This window comes from Gobio gobio (assembly GCF_949357685.1).
Source record: "Gobio gobio genome assembly, chromosome: 22".
In the NCBI taxonomy this organism is placed as follows: Eukaryota; Metazoa; Chordata; class Actinopteri; order Cypriniformes; family Gobionidae; genus Gobio; species Gobio gobio.
This window is the reverse complement of record NC_137118.1, coordinates 36,306,390-36,319,569: the sequence shown is the minus strand read 5'-3', so window position 1 is coordinate 36,319,569 and position 13,180 is coordinate 36,306,390.

The window sequence follows — 13,180 nt, the reverse complement described above, 5'->3', positions numbered from 1 at the left end:
TAAGCTTTCTCAACATCAAAGAAAACGTCTCGGTTACGTATGGTAACCCTCGTTCCCTGAAGGAGGGAACGGAGACGTACGTCGGTAATACAGACGAATTGGGATCACTTCAGAGAGCCCCTATCAGCTTCGAGAACTTAAGAACAGGCCAATGAACAATTGGCGTGCAAGATTTGCATCTCGCGCTCCGCCCCGCGCCACGGGTATAAACAGGAAGCGAGAGCATCGCACTGACGTTTTTCACTGAGGAGCCGAACCAGAGACCCGGCCAGGCAGTGATGGAAGGAACTGTGGCGACGGGACGTACGTCTCCGTTCCCTCCTTCAGGGAACGAGGGTTACCATACGTAACCGAGACGTTCCCTTTCAGTCGGTCACTACGACGTACGTCGGTAATACCGACGAATTGGGATCCCTATGGAAAACGCCACAGTTACTACCACTTCCAGCGCCCAGCGAGAGCCCCTCAGACCCCGTTCTGAAGCGGGCGGGAAGATTCACGCCAGAAGAGTCATACTGCTGTTCCGCAAGACCCATTCAGCAGACTTGATTGGATAACGCTGGGAAAGCGTGCCCGAAGGATGCTGCGGGAGCCACATCATGCCCAGAGGGAGTTACCATGTGGAAGAATACGTATGGGCTGGCCGTGGGCAGCTCGACATACGAAGTCCCAGGGGAGGCCCCGGCCTAATGCAGGCGGGGGACGACACCGTACTGAGACGGCAGAGGAATTCTGCCAAGGGAAAGACACGAGCTCGCCGTAGGGAGCTGTACCGTGGAGAATACACATATGGGACCGCCGTAGGAGTCACGACATACGGAACCCAGCCTGACACAAGTTCCACCAATGCATACGAGTGCCAGACCTGGCGTCGGATGCTACGCAACATCCGACTGCCGAGGGGTGCGGAGGACTCAACAGGGTTCGCCAATCCTGGGGAACTCGACTGGAGAAATAAGCGCACGTATCCGTTCCAGGGGAAGGGAATGGCGCAGCAAGCCGACACTAGAACGGGCACTTCATTGAAGCTGACTATGGGAAGCGAGCACACGAGAAGCCACCGGCTCTACACGCAGGCTATAAAACCTAGCGAACGTGTTGGGTGTCGCCCAGCCCGCAGCTCTACAAATGTCTGTCAGCGAGGCGCCACGAGCCAGCGCCCAGGAAGAAGCTACACCCCTGGTGGAGTGAGCTCTAACCCTGAGCGGGCAGGGCACGTCTTGGGATTCAAACGCCAAGACGATGGCATCCACTATCCAGTGGGCCATCCTCTGCTTGGAGACAGCCTTTCCCTTCTGCTGTCCTCCGTAACAGACGAAGAGCTGCTCTGAGGTCCTGAAGCTTTGCGTTCTGTCCACGTAAGTCCGGAGAGCACGGACGGGACAGAGCAAAGCTAGGGCTGGGTCTGCCTCCTCCGAAGGCAGCGCTTGCAGGCTCACCACTTGGTCCCGGAAGGGAGTAGTGGGAACCTTGGGCACATATCCAGGCCGGGGTCTCAGGGTCACCTGAGAATCACCCGGCCCGAATTCCAGGCACGATTCGTCGACCGAAAATGCCTGCAGGTCCCCTACCCTCTTAACTGAGGCCAATGCAATCAGGAGTATTGTCTTTAGAGACAAGATCTTAAGCTCTACTGACTGTAAAGGCTCGAAGGGCGCCCTCTGCAGTGCGGTCAGCACCAGAGTCAAGTCCCAAGAGGGTATAGAGGAAGGGCGAGGAGGATTTAGTCTCCTCGCTCCCCTCAGGAACCTGACGATCAGATCATGCTTGCCTAAGGACTCACCATTAACAAGGTCATGGCTTGCGGCGATAGCGGCAACATATACCTTGAGGGTGGAGGGAGACAGCCTTCTCTCCAACCCGTCTTGAAGAAAAGATAGCACAGATCCGATCGAACATTTCCGGGGGTCTTCTCGGCGAGAAGAGCACCAGTCGACGAACAGGTTCCACTTCAACGCATATAGCCGTCTCGTAGAGGGGGCTCTGGCGGAAGCGATGGTGTCGACTACCGCTTGCGGTAGGTCACCTAGAACCTCCGCGTCCCGTCCAGGGACCAGACATGGAGTTTCCAGAGGTCTGGACGCGGGTGCCATAGGGTGCCCCGTCTCTGAGACAGAAGGTCCTGCCTCAGAGGAATGGGCCAAGGAGGTGCTGTCGCGAGGAGCACTAGTTCCGGGAACCACGTCCTGTTGGGCCAGTACGGAGCTACCAAGAGGAGATGCTCCTCGTCCTCCCTGACCTTGCACAGTGTCTGTGCAAGAAGGCTCACTGGGGGAAACGCATATTTGCGCAGAGCCCGGGGCCAGCTGTGTGCCAGTGCATCCGTGCCGAGGGTCCCCTCGGACAGGGAATAAAACAACTGGCAGTGGGTCGTGTCGTGGGCGGCAAACAGATCGATCTGTGCTTCCCCAAAGCGACTCCAAATCAGCTGGACCACCTGGGGGTGGAGTCGCCACTCTCCGGGAAGCACTGGCAACCGCGACAGCTCGTCGGCCGCACGGTTGAGCAGGCCCGGAATGTGAATAGCACGAAGGGACCTCAGATGCTTCTGACTCCACAGGAGGAGATGGCGGGCGAGTTTAGACAAACGGCAGGAGCGTAGACCACCTTATTTGTTGATGTACGCAACGGCCGTCGTGCTGTCCGTCCGGACCAGAACGTGCTTGTCTTTGAGCGACCCTTTGAGGCGGCTGAGAGCAAGACGAACTGCCAGCAACTCTAGGCAATTGATATGCCATTGCAGTTGGGGCCCCGTCCACAGACCCGATACTGCAAGCCCGTTGTACGTGGCACCCCAACCCGTGGGTGAGGCATCCGTGGAGACAACATGATGCCTGGACACTTGTTCTAGAGGCACTCCTGCCCGTAGAAATGAAGGGTCCGACCACGGGGTGAGGGTTTGGCAGCATCTCGGCGTCACTTGGACACGGAGGGACCCGCTGTGCCACGGCCATCTCGGGACTCGGTCGTGTAGCCAGTGCTGAAGCGGTCTCATATGGAGCAGCCCTAGCGGCGTTACTGCGGCTGCTGCTGCCATATGCCCCAGGAGCCTCTGAAAATGTTTCAGTGGAACCGCTGTACTGCGTTTGAGCGTACTCAAGCAGCTCAGCACCGACTGGACGCGCTCCTCTGTGAGGCGCGCAGTCATAGCGACCGAGTCGATCTCCATCCCGAGAAAAGAGATCCTCTGTACGGGACAGAGTTTGCTCTTCTCCCAGTTGACCCGAAGACCCAACTGGCTGAGGTGCCGGAGCACCCTGTCCCTGTGTTCGCACAACTGCTCCCGCGACTGGGCAAGAATCAGCCAGTCGTCGAGATAGTTGAGGATGCGAACACCACGCTCTCTCATGGGAGCAATGGCCGCCTCCGCGACTTTCGTGAAGACACGGGGCGACAGGGACAGCCCGAAGGGCAGGACTTTGTACTGGTATGCCCGTCCGTCGAAAGCAAAGCGTAGAAACGGTCTGTGTCGAGGGAGAATCGAGACATGAAAGTACGCGTCCTTCAGGTCGATCGCTGCAAACCAATCCTGGGGACGGATGCATCTGAAGATGCGTTTCTGGCTTAACATTCGGAACGGCATCCTGTGGAGGGAGCGGTTCAGGTAACGCAGGTCCAGGATCGGTCGTAACCCGCCACCTTTCTTGGGTACAATGAAGTACGGGCTGTAGAACCCGGACTTCATATCGGCTGGAGGGACCGGCTCTATCGCGTCCTTCGCCAATAGGACAGCGATCTCTGCCTGAAGCACCGGGGCGCCCTCCTTCGGTATAGATGTGAAGTGGACACCCCTGAACTTCGGGGGACGCCGGGCGAACTGAATCGCATAGCCGAGTCTGATGGTGCGGATGATCCAGCGAGACGGGCTGGGGAGCGCTAGCCAGGCCCCCAGAGACCGAGCAAGCGGGATCATCGGCACCACGGACGTACCCGGAGCGGGGCAGCGCAGCGGAACGCAGGGGCCCCAGGACGACATGGGAGTGGTCCGTGCAGGGGTCTGGGTCTGACACACGACCTGCATCCGCTGAGGGGACGGGCGAGCGTGGGGAGGCACTTTGTGTGCGTCCGCACAACCGACGCCCCCTGTTGGTGAGGAGAGAGGTGTCTGAGGGGTACGAGGCATGGTAGCGTCGCATACCGCCAGACGCGCTCTCTTGGCACCCAGAGATGTTAGAAACTGCTGTTTTATTGAAAATTTGGGTGCCACTGGCACTGGGGCCAGTGGCGGAACAGAAAAATAAATGGGGTTCCCCCGGCCCTCCACCGGGGGAAGGAGTGGTGCTGCAGCCATCTCCCGAAGAGCAGTTTCCTCCATCTCTGGGCGGCCCGTCTCAGGGTCTCTTCCCACGGCGCTTGCCACCTGGCTTGGCAGCGGCCTGAGCGGGCTGGACGTTCTTCCTGCGACCGGCTCCATGCCTACGACCGGTGGAAGGCTGCTGCTGGGCTGGGGCGGGAGCGGGGGCGGCCGCAGGAGGACGTCCTCGGCGACGGGCAGGCGGAGGTGCTGCAGCCGGCGGCTGGGTGGAGGCAGCAGCGGGCCGCCGGTGCAGGATATGTTTGATGGCCTCCGTTTGCTTCTGGGCGGCCGAGAATTGCTGGGCGAAATTCTCGACCGCGTCGCCGAACAACCCGGCCGACGATATGGGGGAGTCCAGGAACCGGTTCTTGTCAGTCTCCCTCATGTCGGCCAAGTTGAGCCAGAGATGCCGTTCCTGGACCACTAAGGTGGACATCGCCTGACCCACGGAACGGGCGGTAACTTTCGTCGCCCGGAGGGCGAGGTCCGTCGCCGCCCGGAGCTCCCGGAGGAGCTCTGGGTCAGACCTACCCTCGTGCATGTCCATGAGTGCCTGGGCCTGGTGCACCTGGAGCAACGCCATGGCATGCAAGGCAGACGCGGTCTGTCCGCAGGACATGTAGGCCTTCGCAGTCAGACTGGACGAAAGCCTACAAGCTTTGGACGGGAGACGAGGATCACCACGCCACTCGGAGGCGGTCGCCGGACGCAGCTGCATCGCGACGGCGCGTTCGACTGGCGGGATCCTCTCGTAACCCTTGGCCTGTCCACCGTCAAGGGTAGTGAGGAGGGAGGAGCCTCCAGGTCTGTTTCTGGCACTGAAGGGTGTCGTCCACGACCTGGAAAGCTCCTCATGCACCTCCGGGAAGAATGGGACTGGGGCGGGACGCTGAGAACCAGCGCGACCCCCCCCCAGAAACCAATCATCCAACCTAGAAGGTTCGGGACGTGGTGGAGGGTTCCACACAAGCCCGACCTTTTCGGCGGCCCGGGAAAGCATAGCCGTCAACTCAGGGTCCGACTCAGCCATTGCCACTCTCCCAGAGGGAGGCAGTACAGCTGAATCCTCATCCTCCGAGGACTGGAACTCCCCCTCCGATGCTGCGATCGACATCTGCTCGTCCGCGGGCGCTCCGAAAGAGATGACTGGGCGCCCGTGGGCGTGACCAGCGATCTCTTCCGGTGGCGCCACCGGCAGCGGTGCTTGAGAGGGTTCAGGGACCTGCGTAGGGACACTAGGCGGGTTTGTCCTGAACGTAATCCTCAGATCACCCCGGTCATCCGTCGAAGTAGGTCTATCCTGGTTAGGGATAGCTCTAGATCGAGGTATGGGGAGGGGGACTCCGCCTTCCCGGAGGTAGGTGAGTCTTGACCTAAGCACCGCAATAGTCATGTTCCCGCAGTGAGAACACGAGCTATTCACAAACGCTGCCTCAGCGTGCTGTAAGCCCAGGCACGTGATGCAGTGACTGTGGCCGTCAGCGGGTGAGAGGGAACGACCGCATCCAGAAACGCACGGGTGGAATGACATCTTGAAAAAGACGCAGTGTCACACCCGTGTTGCTCTTTTTGTGAGGAAACGCTCTTTTAAGAGAGTGCTGAAGCACCCAGGGAAACCGCGGCAACACACAGGGGATAGTGCAGCCTGTGTTTGCACTCAGAAGGAACGCCCACCGAAACCAACAAGCTCTCTTGCTGTGAAAACAGCAGTTGTTCCTTGCAGCTTTGAGTTCGCGGTCCCGCTGGAAAGCGCCGTCACACCAACACACGATCCTCTTCTCTCTGTTCTCTGTGTAGTTTTCTCTCGCTGAAATACAGGAAAGCAGTCTGTAAACTTCAAACGCCGGTTCGGCTCCGAAGTGAATGACGTCAGTGCGATGCTCTCGCTTCCTGTTTATACCCGCGGCGCGGGGCGGAGCGCGAGATGCAAATCTCGCACGCCAATTGTTCATTGGCCTGTTCTTAAGTTCTCGAAGCTGATAGGGGCTCTCTGAAGTGATCCCAATTCGTCTGTATTACCGACGTACGTCGTAGTGACCGACTGAAAGGGAACTGCTATTACTGTTTCTTTATTGATAAAAGCTTTAATATCTGATTCTAATTTGATAATTGAATCCATTGTTACTCTTCCTCTTCTAAAACCACTTTGATATGGAGAGAAAAAGTTATTCTTCTCCATATTATACATCAACCGTTCAGTAATCATTTTTTCCATTAATTTACATAAGTGTGAAGTTAATGCTATTGGTCTATAATTTAGAGGGTTACTTGGATCTTTACCCGGTTTCTTAATAGGGATAATTAAAGCTGGGGTAAAACCCCTTCCTCCCATACCCTATTATAAAATTCCAGAATTATACTCAACGATTCATCACTTAACTTTTTTAACATAACATAGCTTATTTCGTCTTGTCCTGGAGTTGAAGCCTTAGTGTTTGTCAATGCTCGCTTTAGCTCTGGAATTGAAAACAGAGCATCTAATGGGCTATTTGTAGCTCTCTTTTTTCCCCTTATGTATGGATGATCTATTAACATCATTCTTCTCTCTCATATCCTTGCTTTCCTTCCTCAGGTTTTCTGAGCTGTTAACTTTTGAAAATTCTTTCTTGAACATTTCTCCTTTGTCTTTATTACTTACTGCAATTTCTTCCCCAATATTTAACACTGGATAATTATATTCTCTCCTAATTCCACTCATCTTTTTAATCATACTCCACACTTCCTCAACTGGAGTATTTTTCCCCATATCCTCACAAAATCTTCTCCAATACTCTTTCTTCACTTCCCTTATTATTTTCCTAGTTTCTGCCTGAGTTTTCTTATATATTATCATATTTTGCCAGTTATGAGTTCTCTTCAATTTTTTCAATACCTTCCTTTTCCTTCTAACTGCTATTGAACATTTCTCATTCCACCATGGAACTATTTTTCCCACTCTCTTTCCTTTACTTTTTGGAATGCATTTACTTGCACCATTGTGAATTGCGGACACTACCTCTGTATATATCTTCTCAATTCCTATTTCTTCATTCACCTTTATCAATTTCAATCTTTCCTCACACAATATTTTGAATTTTTCCCAATCAGCTCCCTCATACTTCCAATTTCCTGTATTTCCTTGATTAACATTTCCTATCTTATTATTTACAATATAACTAATTATAGGAAAAGGATCACTCCCAATTGTACAATTCCTTAGAACCTCCCAATTTATTATTCCACTCAGTGAATTTGAAACAAATGTTAAATCTATTGCAGATTCCCTACCAGTATTTACATCCCAACGTGTGTAACTCCCATCATTTAAGCAGACCAAGTTTTTCCTTTCTATTACCTCTTCAATGATTGATCCATTTGTATCTGTTAATAATCCACCCCATAAAGTATTATGGGCATTAAAATCACCACACCATATTACTCTTTCTCCACTTAATCCTTTTATTTCATCCATATTGTTTTGTACTAGTCTTTTACACGGATTATAAAAATTTATTATAACAAAATCATAACATGGTCTTCATTCCAGACCATATTTCTACAACTATATACTCCATTGTCACCCCTTTCTCCACAACTCTATAAGGTATTCCTTCTTTTATAAATGTAACACAACCGCCACCTTTACCATCTTCCCTGTCTCTTCTCACACTTACATACCCATTTAGCACAAAATCTAACCTAGAATTCAGCCATGACTCTTGTATACATATAATATCTGGCTTTTCTTTCATTTGAACAATATATCCTTTAAACTCTTGACCATTTGCACAAAGGCGTCTAGCATTCCATTGTAAGAATTAAGACATTTTTTATCCAACCCATAACTCCTGGCTTGACTGAGACTCTGAATTGAGACTCTTCCTAATGTCTTCACACTTCAAACCCTTTATCTCTAGAAATCTTTCTGCTGACTTGAGAATTATTTGTATCTTTTCTGTTCTTTTTTCCGTTTGAGCAGTACAATTGATTTCCTCTACCATAAAGAGCACAAATTGTTCCCATTCGTTCAGTCACTCCGACGTACGTCAGTGACTGACGAATGGGGGTTTCGCCTAGAAGCCAATTACCTTCGAGGTGTTTAACAGCGCCCAATGGCGTGCCAATGCCATGGGCATGCAGAATTTGCATGCGTAACTCCGCCCCACCGTGTGGGTATATAAGGAAGTATGCTGGCAACATCGCATTATGTTTCTGCTTTGGAGCCAAGAGCATCTCTTCACTCCTACAGGCCTGATCTCTGAAGTCCTCTCTTCAGTCTTCGAGACGAGCGGTTCTCCAGGGTGTTGGTGTGACGGCGTGTTCCAGCGATCTCATGCTGCCTGCCTGCTGATCTGTGCAGTGATCTGCAACAGCTGTGTGTGTGTTTTCCTGGGCGCTTCAGCACTCTGCAGAGCTTTCCTCTCACAAAAAGAGCTTGCGTGTGGCACGTCTTTTTCAAGACGGTTCGCCCGTGCACTTCCGGGTGCAATCGATCTCCGTTGCTATGGGCACATTCACTGCTCGATGTGTTTGGGCTTCAGCACGTTCGGGCAGTGTTTGTGGATGTGTCATGTTCCCACTGCGGGAACGTGACCATCGCGATGTCGCGGTCGAGACTCAGTGATCTCCGTGTGGAGAGAGAGTCCCCTCTGCCACACCCCAATCTACCGTCTCCGAGAGAGGTGGTACTTTGGCTGGTGGCCAGGGTGACCTGACGGCGGTGCGTGGTATTAAGAACCCCGACGATCATTCCTCGGGCCACGCCCCCCTCTCGCACATCGCTTCCCGCGAGTGTTGGACTGAAACAGCGGCCCGTCTCTGACGCCTCGTTCGTTTCGTTCACACTCCAGATAGCAGTGAGATGTCGATCGCCGCATCCCAGGGTGGGCTGGAGTCCTTTGGGGATGACGATTAGGCTGTGCTCCGCCTCCGGGTGTGTCAGCGCTGCCTGATCCGACCTAAAGTTGACAGCCATGTTATCTCGGGCAGCCGCGAGTCTCTCGCTGGTGTGGAACTCCGCCCAGTCGCGAGTGCTCGTGGTTGCGCGATTGGTTGTTGGGGGCGGCACCCGACAGCTGTTGGGTCCCGCCCCCAATGCCTTTCGCTCCCGAGGTGCATGAGGAGATCACGCGGTCCCGGAAGTCCCCGTGCTTCCCGCGATCGTTTGGTGGCCTCCTCCGCCTTCTCTGCCCTTGATGGGGCCGCGGCCTAAGGGTACACTGGGGCCCCCTCACCCCCACTGTTGAACTCTCTGTTGCGCACTACGGTGTCCACAGAGGGCTTTGACGTGGCGTGGTGTGGCTGTCCTAAGCACCCTCCCAAAGCCTGTGGGCTCGTCTACTTCGGTGGCGTGGTCCTGCAGAGCTACGGGCAGGCCGCCGCCCCTTTGCACATGCACAAGGGTGGAGCCGACCCAGGGCTCTTCAATGAGCTGCGTGCCGCAACTGATCCCGCCCCCCGGGCGGTGAAGGTGGCCACACGCTCCCTGGGTCGGGCGATGTCCACAGCTGTGGTCCGGGAGAACACCTGGCCTTACCTGGTGATGTGGAGGATGTTGAGCGGGCCCGCCTCCTCAACTCGCCCATATCCCAGGCTAGCCTCTTCGGCGGTGCGGCTGGGAACCGCGCCCAACGGTTCTCGGCCGCCCGAAAGCAGACTGAGGCTGTAACACGTACTGCCCCGGCGGCCAGCTGCTGCACCAGCCGCCGGCTCAGTCGCCTCAGTCCGCTTACCGCCGAGGGCACCCTCCCGCCCGGCCCAGCAGCAGCCTTTCCTGGGCCGCGCCGTGGAGGTGGTTGCAGGATGACGCCCAGTCCGCTCTACAGCCTGGTTAAACGCCAGGCTGGAGGTGGACAACTCAGAGATGGGTTCCAGTTCTTCCCAGGGGATGGTAGCAGGGCCTCTCCTTACCCCGGTGGCTTCCTACACAGGCTTCCGTTCAAGATGTTGACAGCGAAACGCCTTTTCGAATGCGTTCGTCCCGGCGATTGGTTTGCAGCGATCGACCTGAAGGACGCCTACTTTCATGTCTCCATCCTACCTCGACACGACACAGACCGTTCCTACGGTTTGCTTTCGAGGGGTGGGCATACCAGTACGCGGTCCTCCCATTCGGGGCAATCTCTGTCCCCTCGCGTCTTTACGAAGATTGTCGAGGCAGCCCTTGCGCCCCTACGGCAGCACGGGGTTCGCATCCTGAACTACCTCGACGACTGGCTCATAATGAGTCACTCTCGAGAGCAGGTTTGCGAACACAGAGATCTGGTTCTCCACCACTTAGCCCGTCTGGGCCTTCGGGTCAACTGGGAGAAGAGCAAACTTTGCCCCGTGCAGAGGATCTCTTTTCTCAGTATGGAGATCGACTCGGTCGCCATGTGCGCGCAGCTTACGAGCGAGCGAGCGCAGTCTCTGCTGACTTGCCTCCGTCAAATCGAGAGCAAGAGTGCGGTTCCATCTTTTCTGTTCTTTTTTCCGTTTGAGCAGTACAATTGATTTCCTCTACCATAAAGAGCACAAATTGTTCCCATTCGTTCAGTCACTCCGACGTACGTCAGTGACTGACGAATGGGGGTTTCGCCTAGAAGCCAATTACCTTCGAGGTGTTTAACAGCGCCCAATGGCGTGCCAATGCCATGGGCATGCAGAATTTGCATGCGTAACTCCGCCCCACCGTGTGGGTATATAAGGAAGTATGCTGGCAACATCGCATTATGTTTCTGCTTTGGAGCCAAGAGCATCTCTTCACTCCTACAGGCCTGATCTCTGAAGTCCTCTCTTCAGTCTTCGAGACGAGCGGTTCTCCAGGGTGTTGGTGTGACGGCGTGTTCCAGCGATCTCATGCTGCCTGCCTGCTGATCTGTGCAGTGATCTGCAACAGCTGTGTGTGTGTTTTCCTGGGCGCTTCAGCACTCTGCAGAGCTTTCCTCTCACAAAAAGAGCTTGCGTGTGGCACGTCTTTTTCAAGACGGTTCGCCCGTGCACTTCCGGGTGCAATCGATCTCCGTTGCTATGGGCACATTCACTGCTCGATGTGTTTGGGCTTCAGCACGTTCGGGCAGTGTTTGTGGATGTGTCATGTTCCCACTGCGGGAACGTGACCATCGCGATGTCGCGGTCGAGACTCAGTGATCTCCGTGTGGAGAGAGAGTCCCCTCTGCCACACCCCAATCTACCGTCTCCGAGAGAGGTGGTACTTTGGCTGGTGGCCAGGGTGACCTGACGGCGGTGCGTGGTATTAAGAACCCCGACGATCATTCCTCGGGCCACGCCCCCCTCTCGCACATCGCTTCCCGCGAGTGTTGGACTGAAACAGCGGCCCGTCTCTGACGCCTCGTTCGTTTCGTTCACACTCCAGATAGCAGTGAGATGTCGATCGCCGCATCCCAGGGTGGGCTGGAGTCCTTTGGGGATGACGATTAGGCTGTGCTCCGCCTCCGGGTGTGTCAGCGCTGCCTGATCCGACCTAAAGTTGACAGCCATGTTATCTCGGGCAGCCGCGAGTCTCTCGCTGGTGTGGAACTCCGCCCAGTCGCGAGTGCTCGTGGTTGCGCGATTGGTTGTTGGGGGCGGCACCCGACAGCTGTTGGGCCCCGCCCCCAATGCCTTTCGCTCCCGAGGTGCATGAGGAGATCACGCGGTCCCGGAAGTCCCCGTGCTTCCCGCGATCTTTTGGTGGCCTCCTCCGCCTTCTCTGCCCTTGATGGGGCCGCGGCCTAAGGGTACACTGGGGCCCCCTCACCCCCACTGTTGAACTCTCTGTTGCGCACTACGGTGTCCACAGAGGGCTTTGACGTGGCGTGGTGTGGCTGTCCTAAGCACCCTCCCAAAGCCTGTGGGCTCGTCTACTTCGGTGGCGTGGTCCTGCAGAGCTACGGGCAGGCCGCCGCCCCTTTGCACATGCACAAGGGTGGAGCCGACCCAGGGCTCTTCAATGAGCTGCGTGCCGCAACTGATCCCGCCCCCCGGGCGGTGAAGGTGGCCACACGCTCCCTGGGTCGGGCGATGTCCACAGCTGTGGTCCGGGAGAACACCTGGCCTTACCTGGTGATGTGGAGGATGTTGAGCGGGCCCGCCTCCTCAACTCGCCCATATCCCAGGCTAGCCTCTTCGGCGGTGCGGCTGGGAACCGCGCCCAACGGTTCTCGGCCGCCCGAAAGCAGACTGAGGCTGTAACACGTACTGCCCCGGCGGCCAGCTGCTGCACCAGCCGCCGGCTCAGTCGCCTCAGTCCGCTTACCGCCGAGGGCACCCTCCCGCCCGGCCCAGCAGCAGCCTTTCCTGGGCCGCGCCGTGGAGGTGGTTGCAGGATGACGCCCAGTCCGCTCTACAGCCTGGTTAAACGCCAGGCTGGAGGTGGACAACTCAGAGATGGGTTCCAGTTCTTCCCAGGGGATGGTAGCAGGGCCTCTCCTTACCCCGGTGGCTTCCTACACAGGCTTCCGTTCAAGATGTTGACAGCGAAACGCCTTTTCGAATGCGTTCGTCCCGGCGATTGGTTTGCAGCGATCGACCTGAAGGACGCCTACTTTCATGTCTCCATCCTACCTCGACACGACACAGACCGTTCCTACGGTTTGCTTTCGAGGGGTGGGCATACCAGTACGCGGTCCTCCCATTCGGGGCAATCTCTGTCCCCTCGTGTCTTTACGAAGATTGTCGAGGCAGCCCTTGCGCCCCTACGGCAGCACGGGGTTCGCATCCTGAACTACCTCGACGACTGGCTCATAATGAGTCACTCTCGAGAGCAGGTTTGCGAACACAGAGATCTGGTTCTCCACCACTTAGCCCGTCTGGGCCTTCGGGTCAACTGGGAGAAGAGCAAACTTTGCCCCGTGCAGAGGATCTCTTTTCTCAGTATGGAGATCGACTCGGTCGCCATGTGCGCGCAGCTTACGAGCGAGCGAG